General features: G+C 44.8%; 1 protein-coding gene and 1 long non-coding RNA gene across 2 annotated transcripts in view; one reads left to right on the forward strand and one right to left on the reverse strand.

The window, feature by feature from the left end:
* The window catches only part of PTPRU (protein tyrosine phosphatase receptor type U), a 489,953-nt gene that overhangs the window by 345,163 nt on the left and 124,214 nt on the right, over positions 1-20,576 (forward strand). The gene's annotated exons all lie outside the window — the stretch shown is intronic.
* The window catches only part of LOC117365755, a 223,209-nt gene continuing 214,518 nt past the window's right edge, over positions 11,886-20,576 (reverse strand). Inside the window, exon 3 of the long non-coding RNA XR_004540452.1 lies at positions 11,886-12,135. This is a non-coding gene — a long non-coding RNA (uncharacterized LOC117365755). The remainder of the gene's footprint in view (positions 12,136-20,576) is intronic.

Here is a 20,576-nt window from a genome sequence, read left to right on the forward strand (position 1 = left end):
CATTGGCTGCCCATTCACCAGTCGGCTCTAGCAGACCATCAAAAATATGGGCAGGTCAAACGTAGTACACAAGCGGAAAGTAGGAATGGATTGATGCGTCCACTTGGAATTAGAGAATGACACGGGAAAAAAAATTTATCACCGTTCCTGCCCAGTCCCTTCCCCGTCCCTGCAAGCTCACTCCCCCGTCCCTGCCCCATCCCCGCAAGCTCAATCCCTGCCCCCGCTCTGCAAGCTCGGTCCCTGTCTCCACCTTGCAAACTGTCAGCTCCCACCTGCTCAAGCCTCGAATAGTTATGATTTTATACTGAACTTATTTTATTAAAGTATAAAAAGAGACAATATTCTGTACAATTGTCATTTTATAAACACAAATAATACAGAGCAAGGATCAACAAAACCCCTGTCTCCCCTCCCTATCACAAATATCCACTCCACTATTGTGAAAACTGAACAAACCAAATTACTACAGAATGCTACAGAAAAATCAAGCTAACAGAATACTTCAGTCACACATGACAGGAATAGTGTTAGGGGAGAGCAACTAGGGCAACTGCCCCTGGCCAGAGAGAGAGCCCTAAGCCAGCTGGAAGCTAAAGAAGCACAGCCTGGGCTTTGCAGTCCCCAATTATGTCTAATACCAGCTCTAGCAGGAAACATATTTCAAATCTGAAATATTCTAATCACAAAATATAAAATAAAAATTTTTTTCTACCTTTTTTTGGTAATTTTATTCCTCAAATCACATTGGTCTCAGGCTTTGGTTTTGGGTTCCTTCTGTCTTCATCGTGGCATGGCTGGCTCCTGAAGGTAAAATAGGCCCAAGAGGAGCTGGGGAGGAGATGCCGAGTCTGACATGGGCACAAATTTTTTTACCACAGGAGCAAGACTTTTCACCACTTCCAAAGGGCGGTGAAAGGTAAACCAGTTGCAAATGTCCCCATTACTGCAGCTTTACTGCGGTGACCACGATTTACCGTGGTAAACGGTCCCCGTGTCATTCTTTACTTGGGATCTCAAAAAATAAAATTGTATTCACACAAATGCAGAACAGGTGACCGGACTTTACACTGCCAATGTTTCGGCACCCAAGAGTTCCTTCTTCAGGAGTCTAGGAGATGATTGAATGCATCCAAATAAATATACAAATGAAATCAACACATTTAAAAACAACAATGCCCATCTAAATAAGGACCCATTTTACAAAGCTGCGACAGTGAAGCTGCTGCAGTAAACGCACTGGAATCGAACGGGCTTCTGTGTATTTCCTGTTTCTGCTTCCTGCCCCACGTAGGCGGGAAGCAGTAGCAGAGGAAAACCTTCCGGGCCACCGAAGGCAGTAGGTTTACCTCACTCACGCTGCCGGTGGCCCGAAGAGTTCAAGAACAGGAGCCGGGAAGGAGAAGCGATGGATCCCGCAGAGGTGTGTGGGGGGGGGGGGGGGGGGGGGAGATAGGATGGAATCCTGGACTGCAGCGCGGGCCACACAGAAGGGCTCCGTGGGCCACTATTGACTCGCAGGCCTTTCAATGGAGCCCACTGCTCTAATGCATATGCATGACAAGAGATCTGCATACAATGGATGTAGTACACTTCTCCCTCCGTATTCGCGGTTTCAATTATTCGTGTTTTTTTTAGCTTGCTGGCTCCTTCAAATTAAGTCAGCTTGCATAGAGAAATCACCGATTCCAAGTGTTTACTGAGAAAATCGCCGATTCCCAGCACTTTCTTCACCGTGTTTTGCCTCTCCTTCAGGAAAAGGCCAGGTCTCCCGCCATGTTATTCGCGGTTTCGCCATATTCACGATGGTTTTTAATTGTAAACAGTGAATAACGTATGAAAAAGTTATTCATGGTTTTTCTGTATTCGCGGGTCTGTTAATTCCCCTATCACAGCGAATATGGAGGGAGAAGTGTAGTGGTCACTGATCATGGAAATCTTTCTGAAGCGTACGGTATTTATTAGGGATATTCTGAAAACCTGGCCTCTTTGCAGCCCTCAAAGACGAGGACGGAGCTTGGACAAGCTGTGGTGAACCTTCAGTTTCTGTATTTTTATTAGCCTGGAGTGTTATAAGAGTCATGCAAGAATTACACCCCCATGTTACTTTTAAAACCCTGATAAGATTATAACCAGAACTGCCTGTGGTCACTTTTGTTCTGTAGGTATCTCTTTTCCTACTGGATTGAAGCTTTAGAGCTGCCATTAGCTGCAGTAACAGCCTCTGGTTATATATTTTCCTCTCCACTTTTTTTTTTTTTTAAGTTTTTAGAGCCTTACTGTGGGATATTTATTAGAGGCAATAATCCTACTTCCAAAAGGTGCTGGGAGACAGGAAACTAGACACATTTATCTCTTCTGTCTCCCCCTTTTCTTTTTCTGCAGCCGTCTCTCTGCTGCTTTTTTTTTTCCTTTTCCCCATTTTTCTCTCTTGCTTATGTCTTCCCCATTTCTCTCACTCTTTATTTCCGTTTATTTAGTTATTAAACAGGCTTCATAGAGTGCCATTGGCGGAAGAACGAAGCCCAGCGGTTTACAAAAACGTATTTAAAAAGAAGCAGGGAGAGAGCAAAGCAACCTTTTTTTTTTTTTCCTCTGGAAGAGGGTAAATGTGATTTGCTTAGCTTAGGTCTAAAGAGGCAAGTGGAATAATAATAATAATAACTTTATTTTTTCTATACCGCCATAATCTTGCGACTTCGAGGCGGTTTACAGTGAAAGAGAGCTGTACAATCAGCGAATTACAAGGTGAGAACAGGTAGGAAGTCACTGAGTAATCAGTGTTTACATGTTACAAATAGGTTACAGTATAGTCACGCCTGGCCAGAAAACCTTCCCACTTGCCAGTGTGGTGCTCTAAGCCAGTGGTTCCCAACCCTGTCCTGGAGGAACACCAGGCCAATTGGGTTTTCAGGCTAGCCCTAATGAATATGCATGAAGCAAATTTGCATGCCTATCACTTCCATCATATGCAAATCTCTCTCATGCATATTCATTAGGGCTAGCCTGAAAACCCGATTGGCCTGGTGTTCCTCCAGGACAGGGTTGGGAATCACTGCTCTAAGCGATAAGAAGGCTGAGGGGAATGCAGTGCACGCCAGTGACTTCAGCCACCCAGATTCATTGTGTCTGCTGCCTTTTCACATACTGATAAGGAATCTCCCCGAAGAGGAGGGAAAGGGGGAGAGGGAGGTCTTGATTGACAGGTTTCAAGCGAGAGGCTGTTCAAAAGGCAGACTTGTGTACTAAAGGTTTTCTCTTATTTTTCAGTAGTTCGGAAAAAAATGCTTCATACGTGCCCTGAGAGATGGCGTCTTGTGGGTTAATCTCGCCAGAGAACTGGAGAAGGGCTGGATTAAAGGAAAGTCTTGTGCCGAGCGCGGGGAGAGGCGGTGCCGGGCACATCTTCATAAATCCACTGGAGCGGAGGAGGGAGAACAAACATTGCATTGTCCTTCATTTCTCTTCATGTTCTCAGAGTTGAATTCTCCGACAATGCTGTCGAGAGGTGGTCTGGGAAAGTTTCTCGTCTCGTATAATTATTTCCCCTCCGAGGCATTTCATTCTCTACTCGCATCAGGCACTCGTCATATGTGGGCTGCCTCTGTTCCCCTTTCTAGGTCTGATGCAAATTGTTTTGGGTTGGCACTTTGGCATGACACCCCTTATAGGAAAACTTTCCTGTGCTGGTCTCTTTCTGTCTGTTAGGATCTTGCCTGTGACCTGGATTGGTCACTGTTAGGATACTGGGCTTGATGGACCTTCGGTCTGTCCCGTCATGACAATTCTTATGCGAGTCGAGTACAGGATAACCAAACCATTGTGACATTACAGCTGAGGTTGGCTCTTAGTCATTGGTGGAATGAGGCATTATGACATCACAATCTCAGTTCTGGAATGTTGCTACTCTTTGGATTTCTGCCAGGTACTTGGGACCTGGGCTGGCCACTAGTGGATCTGTCCTAGCAAGATAACTCTTATGCTCTTATGACTTCTTCTCATTAGGGAATCATCTTGCATGGCTTCGCTTCTTACCACTTTTTACCCATGCACCGCTGCCAGGCCAGCCTAACCATTAGGCACAGCTAGGCACCCTTACACTCAAAGAACCATTACCGCGTTATACACGATTTTACAAACCGAGTATAATCATGCGCGTTATATAAAGCCACATGTTGTCATTCACGAAATGCCTGTTTAAACACTTGTGCTTTCAAGCTTTTGCTAAAAAGCAAAAAAGTGTTGAAATTGCTTTTTTTTTTTTTTTTTTTTATCTCACATGAAAGTGAATTCTAGAACGTAGGTCCTGCAACTGCAAGGGATTCATGCCTGAGGGTCTGGAAAATAGATCCGTCGAAATGAAAGAAGATCCGATAAAAAAAAAACTTCTCCTTTGGTCTCAATTGGAATGACCTCAGGGCCTACCTAGTCTGACTATTTTAGGCTTTACGATCACTCCGGCAATTAAAGATCGTCTGTGCTAATTTCGGGTTTTCCTGAATTCAGCTACTGTGCTGGGAGGCCGGTTCACGCACCACCATGTCTGTGCTTACGCTGGTCTTTTCCTTTTAAAAAAAAATAGCTACTCATGGACACACTACACCTGCTCCAGATGTGTCTAAGTGATAGATGGTGAATGACATTCTGGCCAATCTTCCAGAAGTCCTGTTTTTATCACGATCACTCAATGGGAGGAATTTCTCCCTTTTGTTCCAATTGGAATTTCTGTGCTTAGGGCCTGGTAATTTTCGCTAACAATTTAACCTCCGTATTCAATAAAGAAATAGGACGATATGATGCCGCTTTTTCGGGGTCTTTATTCGGTTTAGGCAACACCAGAATTCGAGCCATATTCATACCTTCCGACAAAGCTTCAGCACCAACCATAATATTAAACATCCTAGCAAGTGGTTGGTTAATCTCTTCACTTAGTCTAATATAATAAAATGATAGGCCGCGCATGCGCACTAAAAAATCGTGTTCCCTGATCCCGTCGCGGAAACACGAGTGCGCACGCACGCCTACTACGTCACCACAGCCTGCTCTCCACCTCGCGCCACTGCAGGCCCCACACTCGCAACTCACACATCCGCTGCAGCCTAGCAACTCCGACCACAACCTTCCCCCCCTCAACCGCCTATGCCGGCTCAGGCTCCCGCCGCAGTGGAGGGACGAAAAAGCCTATGACCCCCATCTTCAAGGTTTGTCTCCAGCGCCTCTTATTTGCTCTCCGCTCACCTCTCTTCCGTTGACTCCGAGAGGGCCGCAGTGTGACCGTGTGGAAGGAGGGTGGGGGGAGCGAATGGTACGGTTGGATGGGAAGAGAAGCACTTTAGTCCATGGGTGGCGAAGAAAGCGACACTCCGCGGTTTGACCGGGCAGGTTGGTTGGCGTGTACGGGAGGGGTGGTGGAGGACCGACCAGGGACTTCTGCTAACGGAGCTGGACCCCGCCTGTCGGCAGCGGATCGACCACATGGCGAACGGCAGACAGAGGTGAGGATGGATTGATGGGACATGGTGGACTGTTGGGGGGAATAGACAGAGGGAAGATTCTGCTTTGGTGGGGGTTGGGGAAAGGAAGGGAGGCCTACTGCTGCACAAGGGGAGCAGGAAGAGGTGCTAATGGACAGGGGGGAAAAAGGAAGGAAAGCCTACTGCTGCACAGGGGGATCAGGAAGAGGTGCTGATGGACAGGGGTGGGGGGGAAAGGAAGGAAGGGAGGCCTACTGCTGGACAGGGGGATCAGGAAGAGGTGCTGATGGACAGAGGGGAAAAAAAAGGAAGGGAGGCCTACTGCTGGACAGGGGGAGTAGGAGGAGCAGGAAGAGGTGCTGATGGATAGGGGGAAAAAAGGAGGCCTACTGCTGGACAGGGGGAGCAGGAAGAGGTGCTGATGGATGGAGGGGGAAAAAGGAAGGAAAGCCTACTGCTGCACAGGGGGATCAGGAAGAGGTGCTGATGGACAGGGGGGGGAAAGGAAGGGAGGCCTACTGCTGGACAGGGGGAGTAGGAGGAGCAGGAAGAGGTGCTGATGGATAGGGGGAAAAAAGGAGGCCTACTGCTAGACAGGGGGAGCAGGGAGAGGTGCTGATGGATAGGGGGGAAAAAAGGAGGCCTACTGTTAGACAGGGGGAGCAGGAAGAGGTGCTGATGGATGGGGGGAAAGGAAGGGAGGTGTACTGCTGGACAGGGGGAGCAGGAAGAGGTGATGATGGACAGGGGGGAGGTAAACAAGGGAGAAGGGCTGCTGCTGGATAAGGGGAGGTAAAAGGAAGGGAGAATGGACAGGGGGAGCACGCAAGGGGTGGTGATGGACAGCCAAAACAAAGAAAGACAGAAATACAGAAAGTGGCTAAGGAGACAGAGAGAGAAAAAAATAAAGACAGACACACACATACATTCTAGTACCCGTTAATGTAACGGGCTAAAAAAGACAGAAATACAGAGAGAAAAAGAAATAAAGACAGACACACACACATATATTCTAGCACCCGTTAATGTAACGGGCTATAAGACTAGTAGTTTATAAAATTCAATATGCATACCATCCTCACCTGGCGCCTTCAGGAATGGACTTTTTCTCCACTTCTTTTCTTTTTCCTTTTTCCCTTTCTCTTTGGGGAGTGTGAATGTTGTGGGTTGCAAGTAAGGCCTTGTAGTGTTGCTGGGTGTGTGTATCGTTTGTCCGTGTGGGGCTTTTTTTTGAGTGAATAAGGGATATATTCGGGCCCTAATCCTTGAGTATTTATTTCTAGCGGACTTGATTCCCCCCCACATTCCAAGTTACAAAATTAACCAGGATCCATTTTCATTAACCATTTCACATCTTCCAACATTACCTGTGTAACCCGGTCACTCCAGCCACTGACCAGGCTCCACCAGAACACCAGATGACCATCCGGAATCAAAGTTAAATAGAGAGCACCATCTCCCATCTCCCATACCCCTATTCCCAACCCATCCCTCATTACCCCTCTATTATCTCCCTCCCCCCTAAACCCTACCCAAAATTGTATCTCAAGACCTTCCATACAGATCTCAAGATTTTAAGAAAGAAGTAACTTCACCATCACAGCCACCACCTATTATACATTATACACTCCCTACCACAAACAATCTTCAAACCCAATGTAAGAAACTCGATTGTTTGAAAATAGCCCTGTTTTTACCTGGGTTAAAATGGCATACAGAGATTGAGGACCTTCATATTTTTAGTTGGCACAATAAAATAGGCCGGTCCAGTGGCATGTCTAGGTTGGAGAAACAAAGGGCTCCTTATAATAAGCTGTGATGGCGTTTTAGAGCTGGCGTTAGTTCTAGCCGCTTAGCGTGGGTTTACCGCGCGCTGAAATTCTGCGAGCGCTAAAAAACGCTATCGCAGCTTAGTAAAAGGAGCCCAAAATACAACTAGATTTGTGAAGGTACTTTTTCCTAGATCGGTTTTCCCAAGAGAAAGTATACTCTTCCTTCGCTTTCGAAAACTGCTGCAAAGCGCTTAAGGGAAAGCACCTACAGACCTTTTGTCGATTTGCCCGGTTTTGAAAATTGCTCTTTCTTCCGTGCTCCAAAAAGTATGAGTGCTGTCCACAGCACGTGTGCTTTTTCCGAAGGGGAAGACGTGTGGACTCAGTAAAGAGGTAAATGGTCTCTGGCATTTTCAAAAGGAAACTGTGGGGATGAATCTGCTTGTAGGCCCAAAAATGATCCTCTTAGAGGACAATTTTCAAACTGCTTCCCTGGATAACTAAACAGTTTGCCCTCAAGAACAAAAGTCTACCTTTCCTTAACCCTTTCAGGACCATAAGGATCGTAGGCCAATTTTTGTGGTTTTGACGACATTTTTATGGTAAAAAGGGCTTGCAGATGCCAAAAAATTGATTTTTTTTGTGAAATATCATTATTTTTATTTAAAAAAATCACACTTCTGGCTTATGGACAGTGTGGCAAGTGAATCTTCTCGTCAATCTAGCAACGACGCTAATGAATGAATGTCGGAACCAGTTTGTTTACATAAAGGCAGTATCATATGGAATCCGTACATATCAAATGTAGAACTGTAGACTATCCCAATCAAAATTTATAGGATTTTAAAGTTATGGGACAAATAGGTCCCTTGGTCATGAAAGAGTTTTAAACTGCATGGACACTTGACCCACACTGCAAAAGAATGGGGGGGGGGGCTAGCAGACCACCTAAGAGGATTTTATTTTTGAAAGTACCAAAGTACCCTTGCTGCTGGTCAGTCCTGAACATTTTCTTTCTGGCCCCGCCTACAATTTGAAAATTGCCCCCTTTAATGAGCAAGTTGAATAACGTAACCGAGCTAACAAGTTTCTCCATTCTGAAAAGGCTCAGCTTGCAAACAGTTAATGCTGGGAGGAGAAGGGGAAGATCATGTTTAGCAAAACTCCTCAGCCCTTCCTGATGTGTGCCAGGCACAAGAGAATAGAAACCCAGAAACAAGTTTCAAGTTTAATAATTTTTTGATTAATCGCTTAATCATACTTCTAAGCGATGTACAGTTTAAAATTACATTTGATGTGTAACAATACTATAAATAAGAATACTTAAAAAAACAATACAGAATTACAATCAGTTTTAACATGCTAACATTAGGTAAGGGGGAATGAAATACAAATCTATAAAGTAAAGAAGAAACATTAAGGGAAAAATACAAAAGGTAAACAAAATAACAAAAATATAATAAGATAAAATTTAGTAGAGTTATCGGATATTAAAATTAGTTTTCCAAGGCATCCTTGAGAGAAAAATGAAAGACCATATTGGCCCATCTATGCCATCTACTATCCCCTCCTCTCCTTTAGCGATACAACGTACTTATCCCAAGCTGTCTTGAATTCATATACACTCTTTGTCTCCACCGGGAGGATGTTCCAAGCGTTCACTACCCTTTCTGTGAAAAGGATCTCTAGATTCCGGGAGAGCCTAAAGCTTGGGAGAAAGCCAGCAGGGACCGAACATTAAGGAGTTTGCTTTATAATAATTGTCTGTAAGAGCGTGAAGACAAGGTGATGGAAGAGCAGACTGCCACGGGGGAGCTGGGTTAGACTAGCAGAGAAGCTGGCCTGGGTCCAGAAAGGAGCAAGTTTGTTTAGTTAAAAGCATTTATTGTCTGCATTATTCACCGATCCATACGTAGAACAAGGGGACATTCATAAAATAACTAGCGTGATAATCGGACTTCTCATCAGTTACAGCTTACACAGTCGACCCTTGGTGCTAACTCTTCATTCAGCAGCGTCTTAAGTGGCACTGAGAACTGCTGAAAGACACTGGGATTATCACTCATTGTGACAGATTAAGTGATTATATCCCTGTAGGAAAAAGAGGATCCTCAGTTTTTTCTGTGAAAGGAGGTCTCGGTCTTCACCTCAGCTGGCAAAGTATGTCTAATGTAATGTAATGTAATGTAATTTATTTCTTATATACCGCTAAACTCCGTTAGGATTCTAAGCGGTTTACAGAAAACAGACAATAGTGTGTATTAAAATTATAAGTAATATAGGTTTACAGAGAAATATAAATTAAAGGATACAATAAAAATAAGATAAATAAATAAATAAAGAATAGGTACTTAGAAATTCCCTTACTGTCCCGAAGGCTCACAATCTAACTGAAGTACCTGGAAAAATAACAATTAGTTGAGTAATAAAAGTAAGAAATAGAAATAGAAGAAAAAATAAGAAAATAAACATTCTAACAAGACTACATTGATCTAAGGACTTTGAAAGGTAGAAAAGAAGAGAGATAGGAATAGCTGCAGAAAGGAGGAACCGTTGAGCAATAGAATTTTGGAGAAATTTAAATGTTAAAAATAAAACAAAACAAGGGGGAAATCAATGAACGAAATTAACAATAAAACATAAACTGGAAAAAAAGTTAAAATATAAATCAGAACAGTCGGATTAAAGTCCAGATTGAGATGACTTCACTGCTAGGCCGCCAAATTTCACCAGGTATCATCCGATCCTTGTCAACACACCGGAAGCCCCAGATCCAGTGTCTCTGATGTTCACATCCTCCTCCTGCATGCCAAACCTGATGAACTTGTCTCTTTTTGGACAGGTATTGTGCCATTTTGATCGTGCGCGGCTCCTTGGCGAACATGCCATCCAGGCTAACCATGGCCTTCCCTTCGCGGTGGCGGCGGTGGCTGTGGGGGACGCTCCTCTCCATGGCCGAAGGTCAATGAAAAGGTCTCTGCACAGGACTTGCTTAGTCGTGTTTCACAAACTGATGGGACGTCTAACGAGTTGCTTCCTGAGATGACAATGTGTTAGCAGGCCTCTAAATGTACAAAAATACAACGGAACCTTAGTTTACGAGCATTATTCGTTCCAGAAGCATGCTCGTAAACCGAGATTCTTGGCGAGAGGGAGAATTAGAAGGCCTTGAGCATGCGGAGATGCATGCTCAGGGTCCGGCAGAGGCAGGAAGATCTTCAAGCGGCACCGGCACGTCCTGTGGGCTGCGTGCCGGTGCCAGACGGGGGTAAGTTCAAGTTGTTCGGGCGGGGGGGTGCCAGTTTGAGTGGGAGGGGGCTTTGCGAGCGGGGGGGAGGAGCGATGCCGGTTCTCGGGGGGGGGGGGGGTGCTTGCAAATCGAGTCAACACTTGGTTTGCGAGACAAGTTAGAATGTTTTGCTCGTCTTGCAAAACACTCGCAAACCGGGTTACTCGCAAACCGAGGTTTGACTGTATAATGATTAGCCATGCGCTGGGAGGGGAAGGTTGGGGGGGGGCGTAGCCTGGATTGCTGAGAGATGGCAACATAATTCAACCTCTCCTCTCCTCCTAGCTACTACACTTCTCCCTCTGCATTCACAGGTTCAGTACTCGCGACTTCGGTTATTCGCGGTTTTTACCTTGCTGGCTCCACCCCCCCTTAAATGATGTCATCCTGGAGCTCCGAGGAAAAGTTTGATGCATTTTTTTTTCAGCATTTGCTTCAGCGTGGTCTGGCAAACGGCAGCGTGCCAAGAGAAAATTTCAGCACTCCGGGATTGGACAATTTCCTGCTGGAAAAGGGGATAGAGGGGTATAGATAGAGGATTACTGCACAGGTCCTGGAGCTGTTGGGCCGCCGCGTGAGCGGACTGCTGGGCACGATGGATCTCAGGTCTGACCCAGCGGAGGAATTGCAAAAAAAAAAAAAAAAAAGCATGGTCGAGCAAACGGCAACGTGCAGAGAGAAAATCTCAGCACATGCTCCAGTGTGGTTGAGTAAACTAAAGGGATGAACACAGAGGATTTAGAATCAGAAAATAAGATTAAATATTGAACTAAGGCCAGTACTGGGCAGACTTGCACGGTCTGTGTCTGTGTATGGCCGTTTGGTGGAGGATGGGCAGGGGAGGGCTTCAATGGCTGGGAGGGTGTAGATGGGCTGGAGTAGGTTTTAATGGAGATTTCGGCAGTAGGAACCCAAGCACAGTACAGGGTAGAGTTTTGGATTCTTGCCCCGAAATAGCTAAGAAGAGAAAATTAAAAAATTTAAATTGAATCAGGTTGGGCAGACTGGATGGACCATTCGGGTCTTTATCTGCCGTCATCTACTATGTTACTATGAATTTTATTCGCAATTTCATGTTATTCACAGTGGGTTTAACCACACTACCGCGAATATGATAGAAAAAAGTTATTTGCGGTCTTTTTTTTTTTTGTATTCGCGGGCCGGCTTTGCCCCTAACCTCTGCGAATACGACGGGAGACGCGTACTTTCAAATTTCAACCAGCTCATCCCTGAAATCAGCACTTATATTCACTTGGCTAAAACCTAAGAATGGCTACCAACACACAATGCAGAAATTATTTCCCCAGCTCATCGGGCAACTTGAGGAAAAGACTGAAACAGGACGCTCCTACCTTCCTGAAAATGGCGCCAACGCGTGAAAGCCAGGACATTCTGGATCCAGTCCTTGCAGAGCTCTCGACAGTTAAATCGATGAGATGAGATGGTGCGGCAAATGTTGGTGCACTTAAATTGGAAATGGCAAATTTTTCCAGTCAACTGCAATCCTGAGCCTCTCGTTGCTTCTCAAAGGGAATCTCGCTTATCTTGTATTGAGGATGGGGCCTTCCGTTGGCGCCATGACGGAGACACCCTGGGAACGCTGCATAAAAGTATAATGATCAGCTGATAAATACAAAAAAAACTTCAAACTATCCACAATACAAAATATCCCCCTCCCCCCCTCCTTTTACTAAGCCACAGTAGAGGTTTCTACCACGGCCCGGAGCGCTAAATGCTCTGATGCTGTTCCACTACTCAAAGGACTTCTGTGAGTGTCGGAGCATTTAGAAATCCCTACTGCAGCTTAGTAAAAGTGTGTGTGTGGGGTGGTGGGAGGTGTGGGGTTGTAAATAAGTAAGAATTTACTGACTAAATAACTTTTTTCGCTTTCCCTGGTTTGCTTGTTTCTCCACTTGGTTTTTGTGCCTTCTGTGTACCTCAAGAACATACGTTTTTGTTGTTGTTGGTGGTTTTTTTTTTTTTTTTTAATATAAATCTATTGATTTTCAAGTAATAACAGTGCAATACATATGAATCTGAACGTATAACAAATCAAGAAAAGCATTTTGGACTTACAAAAATTCGAAAGTAATATTTCCCCACCCCTTTTACTTAATCAATAATATAATTGCAATTATTCTCCCAATAAACCACTCTTAATTAAAGTAAACACATTCCCACCCTGGATGTGTAAGGAAATCAGACAAAAATTTAAAGAAAAATGACAGTTATATAGAAACAATAAAAGATGCCAATGGGCTCCACACCAAATTAAATACATTACTATGCCCCAAGATTTCAGCATTAATTTTTTCATATTTGTAGCTGGAGCATAAGTTTGCCCACCAGATAGGAAAGTTAAGTCGATCATAGTTCTTCCAATTGCGTGTTATCATCTGCATGGCTATTCCCATCATAATTAAGAAAAAACGGCATTTATAACGGTCCATGGGGGGTTTAAGGCAAGGCAAATCATAGGTTGCATACGCAGGAGTTTCGTCAGCCATAAGCCTGAAGTCATTATGCCATTGTATAGATCCATGGTGAGGCCCCACCTGGAATACTGTGTGCAATTCTGGAGGCCGCATTACCGTAAGGATGTGCTGAGACTGGAGTCGGTCCAGAGAATGGCCACCCGGATGGTCTCGGGACTCAAGGATCTCCCGTACGAGGAACGGCCGGATAAGTTGCAGCTGTACTCACTCGAGGAACGCAGAGAGAGGGGTGACATGATCGAGACATTCAAGTATCTCACAGGCCACATCGAGGTGGAAGAAGATATCTTCTTTTTCAAGGGTCCCGCGGCAACAAGGGGGCATCCGTGGAAAATCAGGGGCGGGAAACTGCACGGGGACACCAGGAAATTCTTTTTCACTGAAAGGGTGGTTGATCGCTGGAATAGTCTTCCACTTCAGGTGATTGAGGCCAGCAGCGTGCCTGATTTTAAGGCCAAATGGGATAGACACGTGGGATCTATTCACAGAGAAAGGTAGGAGAGGGTCATTGGGGTGGGCAGACTAGATGGGCCGTGGCCCTTATCTGCCGTCTATTTCTATGTTTCTATGTTAACATGTAATAGTGTTCCACATATTATTTCATAAGTCAATGGGATTGATGACTCAAGTACAACATTAATTTGACTTGGTTTTTGTGCCTTCTCTGTGCCTCAAGAACATACGTTGTTTTTTTTTAAATTCCAGTGGAAAAGGTACCCAGCAATAGTTACTGCGGTGCAAAAGATTTCACCACATGCAGGGTAATTCTATAACAGAGCAATTGGACAGTTCATAGGTGGATCTCCCAGACTTGTCAAGTCTCCCGTCTTCATCATCTGCACTGCCATGGGGAGCCAAGGTCTCCCACTAAGTTGCCTCCTCTTCCACTGGCAGCCAAGTGGAGATGTGTTAATAAGACTTCATCTCCTGCTGCCATGGGACCAGCCTCATAATAGCTCTTATCATGAAATTGGCTCTACAGTAGCAGGAGATGATGTTTCATGAAGGCATCTCCTACTGCCTAGTTGGGAGGCGGCTTGTTGGTGGTGCGGCAGAGGTCTGTCTGGGGTTAGAGACAGAAGGTGAAGGGGGTGGATCTGGGAGGAGTGGAGCCAGGGCATGGCTAGGCAGAGTGGGATGCATCTAGAGGTGTGGCTTAAAATCTCCTCAAGGATCAGGCCCCTTTGGTTACAGTAACTCTGGGCTTCCACTTACTTTAATTGCTTTTGTTAAGGACACTTCTTTACTAAAGGCATGACAAGTTAGTCTCTGCAATGTTTTCTGCATGCACAGACGTCTTACCATTAGGAGTTATTTTATGCTAAAACAACTCCAAAATTAAAAAGCACTCCGTTGGGTTGATTGGGTGAGACTATTATTTTATGACTTGCGTATCACTGTTCTTTCTACGTGGTCTTTTTACTACAAAGTCAATTTAGAACTTGGGGCTATCGTTTTGAAAGGTCACTTTGGGAAGCCACAAAACGTAGAGACTTGAAGAAAGCACAGATGGTTTATTAGCATACGTATGCGACTCCCGAGCTCCAAGCTGGCTTCAGAAGTGCCGAAACCAGGACGTTACAGAGATATTTATACATTCTTCTGGCTATACAACTGAATTCTAGAAAAAACTTTTCACGTGTTACTTTTCTTAACAATCATTGGTGCTAAGCTCACACTAGCAGGTCACTTATCTAGGCCCTGCAGTCTTTCTGTTACATGTCGTTTATGCTGAGATAGCCATAAGAAGTTAGAATGTCCAAGCTAACACCCAAGGCAGGCAGGCTAGAACATGAGATAAGTTAGGTCTGCAGCTAAACATAATTCAGCATTTTATTAAAGAGAAAACTTAGTTCAACACTTAGGAAAACCAGTCCCAGACTCCTTCAGTTTCATGAGCTGACGTTAGAATATGATGTTGTCTTCCTGTCCCATGAGGTCATTTCCTGAGAGAACTCTCCAGAGCTTTCCATTGATTTGCATTTATTTTCCTCTGGGAGAAGCCTCCATTACAGAAAGAGGTCCATTCCCTTTGCCACAGTGTCTCTCAAACTGTGTGCCACGGCACAGTGGTATGCCCCGAAGAGATTCTGGGTGTGCCATGAGAGATTCCAGAATTTTACTTTATTCTTATAAATTCCCTTCATAAGAATCCACTAGAATAGATGACATGCACGTTGCATACGCAAGAGTCTGTCAATGTGTGCATAAGGATACTGTTGTCCAGACAAGCATCATTCTTTGATGTGACTGGTCCTTGAAAACTAATGGCAAGTAATTTTAGTTTTATTTATAATTTTTATACAGTAGTAATCCTAACTTAAGCAACAAAGCAATCAAGGCTTTGTTTACCATTTGGATCTTCTTATCTTTGCAAACTTGGATTTTCAGCTCTGACAGAAATTAAATTGGAAAGAAAAAGAGAACGACTGGAGATGGTAGATGATGAAACGCGTGTTTGCTTGTCAACTATCGAGCCGCGTTTTGAGTTAATCTGCTCTCAAAAACAAGCACATCCATCGCATTGATCAGCAATTTTATTCTATCTACTGGAGTGGGAAAAAAAAAAGTTTGAGACGCTGCTTTACCATCTTCAATTCAGAGGTTGCCATATACAACACATTTTTATGGGTGGCAGCAATGACTAAGATTAAGAGCAGGAAGTTCACATAACTTGCTTAAGGTTGCATGTTCTACATGGGATGGTTATTTAAATCAGCTATGCGGAACCATATTTCCATTAGAAGAGAAAAGCTTTGAGATTTCTTATTGCTGTCCTATCCTGATAAAAGATAGTAGGGTAGGTATTTGTCTTTTACCATCCACTCTTATGTCTTGGTGTTTTTTTTTTAATATGGGTTGTTTTCTGGTTGTAACGATTCCATTTTTTTTGTTTTACACCTTTTAGCTGATTGCTACCGTTTTTAATTAAATCACACCTAATAACCCACCTTAAAGATGTAAACCATTCTCCTGATGCATCCTGAGCAGTTATCTGACTTGGCCTAGATTGTAAGCTCTACTGAGAAGGGACACACTCTTGTAGGCATGGGCACAGTACTGTGTACTCCTTATAGAAATGTTTCGCAGTCGTGTAGGCTGTGGGTCAGACTCCTCTCTAACCATTGCCTTGCCTGGTTCCAAGAATACAGAAGCCTGGTAATACCCGAGAGGAATCACTCACACATTCTCTGCTATTCTCTTTGTTTCCACGCTTACCAGGAGGATCCACCACTATTTTTATTCCTATTACGTGTAAGTAATTCTCTCTCCAGACATGTTAACTTCTTTCAGTTTTCTTTACCTCCATCTGTCTTCCTCTTGTAGATTTCCCAACTTTTCTTGCTTGTCCTCATTCTCCCTCTCAACTGTTTTTCATCCATCATCCCTATTTTTATTTTATACATGTAGTCTTTCTTGCCTCCCAAATCTCTCCCCTTCTTATCCTTCCCCAAGCCTCTCCCCGTAAACATTTCTTTCTCTGTTTACGGCTATGTCAAAAATACCGTTTCTCCAAAAGGAATAGATCATTGATTCTTTGGGGGGGGTTTGTATTCAGTACACAAATACAGACACGCAGATAGACAGACACAGACAGTTTTTTTCTGTTTCTCAATGTGCCTTTAGCTTGCCAAAGAGAAGTTCTTCCCCCCCCCCCCCCAAAGCTTGATGGAGGCCATTTTCCAGATTGTGAACTCGCCTGCAGTCTGTCCATACGCATGGATCCAAAAACATAACTCTGTTAGCATCCTCATTTTCTGAAACTCTGGTGTGGATTGGACACCAAGCACAAATATTTTTTGAGACACACACAGTTTTTGCGTTGTAAACCGACCAGATACATGTTGATAGTCAGTATATCAAATTATAAATAAACTTGGAAACTTTAAGATTTTTGTCGGGGATGCAAAACCACAAATCCCCCCCGCCTTTAATGAAGAAAAAAAATAGGCATCAATATTCTGTTGCCGGTGGCGAGTGTTTTGCTTATCACCGATGGTGTTTTATCCGGCTTTAAATAGGTGGTTATTTTTAAGCCAGATAACATACTATGGCTGCTTATTTCAATATTCATCACTTAAGTGGTCATGTTATCGCATAAAGATAGGACAGACATTTATGTGGTAAACCTGGCCCTTTATGTGGTAAATCTGGCCCTTAAAGTGTTGACTCTGTCACCGGAATACCCCCCCCCCCCTATAATTGGCTTTCTGTTCGATATTCAGCAGCGCTTAGCAGCTAGCTCCGACCAAGTGACTTAACCAGTCAGCAGCCAGCTAAATTGTTTTGAATATCAAGCAGATGATTTCTCATTTACGAGAACCTGTTGTGTTGGCTTTATCATGACAAGGTTACACATATGACTGCAGTGGGTTATCAGGGGTTTGTTATTGTCACTAATGGTCAGGGCTGTGGAGTCGGTAGATAAATGTTCCGATTCCGACTCCTCAGTTTTTTGTACTTCAGACTCTGACTCCAGGTACCCGAAATTTCCTCCGACTCCGACTCCACAGCACTGGTTAATTTTCAGATCGTTAAAATGGAATGTCAAGTTGAGAGAAATGAGCGTTTTCGACACCACCTTCTTTTTGCTTTTAATCAAGGTTCTAAGGCCGCAGAAGCTGCTCGCAACGTTTGTGCTGTGTATATAGTGGGTGCTATAGCTGAAAGAATCGCTCGTGATTGGTATGCCAAGTTCAAAAATGGAGGCGGTAGATAAATGTTCCGACTTCGACTCCTCAGTTTTTTGTACTTCTGACTCCGACTCCAGGTACCCGAAATTTCCTCCGACTCCTCGACTCCGACTCCACAGCCCTGCTAGTGGTGTCACCTGAGGCCAGTTGACCCTGAAATGCTGATCCAGCTCTGCTTTATCCCCAGTGCATCTATTGAAAGGCAGAAACTACACATTCAGAGCTATAGTGGGATCAGAGCCTATTCCGGATCCATCGGTCATTGTTGATTTGGATCAGGTGGAAACCTTGGGGTGGAGAGTCAAAAGGCTCCTGCTCAGTTAAACCTTGCTGAGGTTGCCATGCCCAGATATCAAGTGGCACTCAACCAAGCTATGCCACTGACTATCTCCTCTGACCACCAAAGTATTAACCGGTTAGCAGTGCCGGATTTAGATTTGGTGAGGCCCTAAGCTATATAAAGCTTGGAGACCCCTTGTTAATAAGTTACACCGGGGACTCGTCAAAATCGCATGAGACAAAGCCGGGCCGACAATCACGTGCAGGACATCAGCGCACCGAATTTAAACTGAATTTTAAAGCGCTCCGGGGGTATGTGTGTGGGGGAACCCCCCCAACATAAGTTAGTAGTGTTGGCGCTGCCGTGAGGGGTGTGTGGGGGGAACCCCCCCCATTACAGAAGAAAATGAACTTTTAACCCCCCAAAATAGGGAAAAAGTCTGTTTCCTCTATAATGGGGGGTTCCCCCCCCACAATACCCCCTCCCAACGGCAGCGCTAACACTACTAACTTAAGTGCAGTGTTTCCCCCACATACCCACAACCTCCTTCGGAGTGCTTTAAAATTCAGTTTAAATCCGGGGCGCTGAAGTCCTGCTCACAATTGTCAACCCGGCTTTGTCTGCTCGCGATTGTCTCGCGCAGTTTAATCTATGAACTGTTACACCCTAGAAACAATATGTAAATGGAATTTTTTGTATGCCAATAAAGATCCACAAACCCAAGGCGACCAGTATTCTATATATATACACAAGACTGATCGCCTTGGATTTGTTCAGTGCTTTAGTAAGGGGTGGGGGTGAGGGTGCCAGCATTCCTCCTCCTCTCTGCCCCCCCCCACCTGCTCCTTCCCACTCCTCCCTCTGCCGCGTGCATGCCTTCACTTCCCCCCCTCCCACGTACCTCTAGCTTCGTCGGTGCAAGCAACAACTTAACCATGCTCCTCACGACCGCGTCCACTGTCCCGCTGACGTCACTTCCGGGTGCCACGCATAGGACGTGACGTCAGAGGGAAAGCCACCTTGGTCGCGAGGAGCACGTTGATGTTGTTACAACGGTGAACAACCAGAGGTACGGGGGATGGGGGGGGGACGCATGCGGGAATCGGGGAAGGAGCGGAGTGGGTGGGTGGAGACAGGGGAGGGGTGCCTCTCACCCTCACTACGCCACTGGGTGAGGCCATGTAGGATCGTTGCCTTTAGTAACGAAGTAGTTTTCCAGTGGTGGGGCCGTTTCCTACTCGGTTGATCGAGAAGCCCCTCTACCTTGTTGCTAAATATGCAGAAAACCGCTTCTTCCCCATTCTCCGGGGATCTCATAAATACTTCACAATGCTTCTGTGTCTGGCCATTAGTGAGGATTTTGGCATTCTCATATTCATAGAAAAACAGAGCCATCCTTTAGAAGCGGGAGTAAATTTATGGACCTTTTTCCTTACAAAACAATTTGTTCAGCTGCCGGAAAGTTATGAGGCTTTAGATTTTTTTTTTTTTGAGGCAGAATATTCTAGGCGCTCTGAGATTCTGGCTAAAAGTCATTTTCAGCTCACGTAAGGCTGCCGTTTTCAATTATGATTGATCTCCATCGAGTGTTCGTGCGTTGTAAGCACGGGGGTTCTGTTTCTTAACCAGCCAGGCGTTGAGAGAAGATTTGAGAGGGGGGGGCAGGGTGTTGGACTTTCATGCCAGGGTTTGATATTCCTGGAAGAGAGCAGAAGGCTTCTGGGAGATTTAACAGCTCTAAAGTGGTGCGAATGGACAAGTAGTCTGTAACCCAGCGTGTAGAAAGAGAGAACAGTGGGTGGGGCTGAAAACTTGTCTGATGCTGCTGTACCAAACTTCTTGTGCAGCTTCTAATATTTTCCATTTTCACCCATATTGCATTGCACTTATGATCTCGTAGTACAAATTTCTCCAAGAAAACAAGGTCTGGATGCAGTGGATTAAAACCAGGATTGGCCCAGTCTGTCCCTTGGGACTTTGGGGATCGGTGTGTAGTTTGGGTCCAGGAACTAATAGTTTTGCTTTCAATAAATTTGGTCCTCTTTTGTTTCCATAGCACCCTTTTGAAAATAAGACTCTATTTTGCAGTGCCCTAACCACTCGGACTGCATCCAGCCATGTGGCGAGAGTGCTCCAGGCTAAGATTGATACAGAGAAGTCACTAATAGGCCATTTGGCCTCAATGTTCACCTACACTTAATCACATGCTTATCCACCAAGCTTCAAGTAAGTTACAGAAGTCCACAATTGACTAGGATTACAATTTTTTAGATCGGGAAAAACATAAGAACATAAGATTTGCCGCTGCTGGGTCAGACCATTCGTCCATCGTGCCCAGCAGTCCGCTCCCGCTGTGGTCCTTAGGTCAAAGACCAGCGCCCTAACTGAGACTAGCCCTACCTGCATACGTTCTGGTTCAGCAGGAACTTGTCTAACCTTGTCTTGAATCCCTGGAGGGTGTTTTCCCCTATAACAGCCTCCGGAAGAGCGTTCCAGTTTTCTACCACTCTCTGGGTGAAGAAGAACTTCCTTGCGTTTCTACGGAATCTGTCCCCTTTCAATTTTAGAGAGC

The sequence above is a fragment of the Geotrypetes seraphini genome, chromosome 8, assembly GCF_902459505.1.
Source record: "Geotrypetes seraphini chromosome 8, aGeoSer1.1, whole genome shotgun sequence".
NCBI classification, from domain to species: domain Eukaryota; kingdom Metazoa; phylum Chordata; class Amphibia; order Gymnophiona; family Dermophiidae; genus Geotrypetes; species Geotrypetes seraphini.